The sequence below is a fragment of the Rhinopithecus bieti genome, unplaced genomic scaffold (assembly GCF_001698545.2).
Source record: "Rhinopithecus bieti isolate Rb0 unplaced genomic scaffold, ASM169854v2 scaffold_39317, whole genome shotgun sequence".
Lineage (NCBI taxonomy): Eukaryota > Metazoa > Chordata > Mammalia > Primates > Cercopithecidae > Rhinopithecus > Rhinopithecus bieti.
In genome coordinates, this window is record NW_016816467.1 from 1060517 (window position 1) to 1063165 (window position 2649).

Genomic DNA, 2649 nt, shown 5'->3' on the forward strand with positions numbered 1-2649 from the left:
TAATCAATGTTTGTTGTTTTAATCTAAGTTTTGTGATAACTTGATATAGAGTAATAAAAGATTAATACAGTACTTGTATTATCTAATTCTCCTATACAATGCTGAAAAATCAGCAGCATTAGAGTGAGAAAAGATAACCTGCGATTAGTAACATTTAATCTAACAGATCAGTAACTGAGTTTGTACTTAGTTCCTGGATAATTACTTGGCAATAGAGTCACATAGGTGAATTGAGACTTCTCCTTTTAGTTTCAGACCCTATCTAACTGTCTACATCATATTTCTACTAGGATGCCTCTGGCAGATTCCTTTTGAAGATTTTTCCCATGGCAACAGTTTTTCCCATGATCCTTTGCCCTGTAACCGTGGTGCACCTAACAAGAAGTGGAGTCTATTTTCCTTTACCTTGAATCTAGGCTGGTCTGACTTGCTTTGACGAATAGAGTATGGTAGAAATACAATTATCAGACTCTTGTCTTAAGAGGTCTGGCAGTCTCTGCTTTCATTTTCTTAGACTGTTAACCTGAGAGACTTCCATGTAAAAAGCCAGTCTAAGTGCCAGCCATCATTCTACATGCTCCCCGAACAAGATAATGTCCTGCACTCATGTCGCTCCTCATGGTGAGAAGACAGTCTAACCTACTGGAGGATAAAACACCCAAAGGAAAAGCCAACAGTAGGTACCAACTTTAAAATGTGTGAATGAAATAGTCTCATATCTTCCAGATCATGAAATGCTGGCTGAATGCAGCAACATAAGTGAGGTCAAGTGAGACCAAAGGAAGAATCATTCAACCAGCCCACAGAATTGTAAGAAATAATAAATTGTTTTAAGCCACTATTTTGAAATGGTTGGTTACACAGTAAAAGATAACTGCTACAGAGTCTATAGGTATCTCAAACTTAACAAGTACCAAATTTAACTCTTTATTCCCCTACCCAGATCTGATTATCATCCTGTATTTTTCCTCTCAATGCTACCCAGTTGCTCGAACTGAAAACCTTGGTATCAATTTTATTTCCCCCTTTTTAAATACCTTTATCCAATCTGTCAGCAATTCCTATCAACTTGCCCTCCAAGGTATATCGTAAATATGTCATTTTTACCGATTTGAATTTTTTGACTACTATGATCCTCTAAAATATCACCAACTTTTGCATAAATTCTCAAAGTAGCCTTTTAGGGGATGCCCCTGTTTCTCCATATTTAATCCATTCTCTCTACATTAGCCAATATGATCTTTTAAAAAAGATCATGGCACTTTCCTGCTTCATACCATCTAATGGTTTCCTATCACACATATTATAATCTTCAAATTATTTGCCATAAGTTGGTTCCTACCAATCTCTCTAATTTCATCTTGTACTAAAAGTCTCCTTTTTTGAGTCCCAATGTGCAAGCTCTTTTGCCATAAGATGTTTTCACTTGCTAGTCTTCCTCCTAAATTCCCTTCTTTTGGCTGTTCTTAGGCTGATTCTTTCCAGTGCTTCAGGTATCAGCTCAAATTTTCCTCAGAGACGTGATTCTTGACCACACAGCATAAGCAGTGCCTTATTGTAGCCAGAATCAATTGCAAAAAGCAAAAATTACTCTTGCTATAATAAAAGAAAAGCCATTAGGTACTTACGAAATTATTGGAATGACAGGGTAGGAGGTTCCATGTTAGGCCTCCAAAATGATTATAAAAACATCTACTAACAGACTATTATGTTTGCTACATTTTGGAAACTGGGTTATCAGAACGCACACTCCGAACTTCTGAATTCAAAATCACACTATCTTAGCCATACATCCAAGCACCAGAAAGTGAATACTGCAGTTGTTACCTGCAGGAATATACCTGACATAATGTTGGCTCAAGAGCTACTCAGCACTTAATAGATCCTCAGCAGCAAAATTTGTTGCCTCATGGTGACTGTCTCATGCTTGACTCATGTCTAAATTCAAGTATTTTGTAAGTACAAAGATTGGTAGAATCTATATCACATCCAGAACTCTACTTCAAGAGAGTCTAAAAATAAAAATTTTATTTTTTTTTGTCTTTGCAGCTAGAAGGAACAGTGGAAGGAGGTTGGAATAGATGCTGTGTGAACCACTTAGCCAAGTCTGCCATTCTCCCCTACCACACTCCTGCTATCTCCTAATGCTCCCTATTAATCCTTCATAAAATGTATTACAATTTGAAATCACACATGTACACACACACCTGTGTATGTGTAAAATTTTCCATTTTGTTTTCATTATATTGTGAAAAAATGTGCCCATGTGTGCAAGGACATTGTTTTGTTTCTAGCAGCACTTAGAATGATGGCTGGCACATAGTAACTCTTCAATAAATATTTGTAGAATGAAGGAATTCTAACCAAATAAACAAACAATAGTCTTTTTTAACAATAAAAAATAAAAACAGTCATTTTATGATGCAGACGTTCTGAGGGATGATGTTACTGTCAATGCTGTGTCCCTTTCTGACTTGACTCTATAACCCTCAGGTTTAGCTCTGTTTACAAGCATTCCTTCTTCCGGTCTCTTAATATACACCCCACCAGCACCTCCATCCCTTGCCCTCTTAAGAAGGTTATTTCATCCTTGGTGAAGGTTTTCTACAGTAACATCCCATGTGTTAGCAGAATAAGAACTGATGTTCA

The 2649-nt window shown here is 36.8% G+C and overlaps 1 long non-coding RNA gene across 1 annotated transcript; it reads left to right on the plus strand.

Annotated features, from left to right (window-relative positions):
- The first annotated feature begins 365 nt into the window (after window positions 1-365).
- Window positions 366-2353, plus strand: LOC108517102 (uncharacterized). Its single transcript, XR_001882001.1, has 2 exons — window positions 366-676; window positions 2050-2353. It is a non-coding gene; the product is annotated as an uncharacterized LOC108517102 (long non-coding RNA).
- The last annotated feature ends 296 nt before the right edge of the window (window positions 2354-2649 follow it).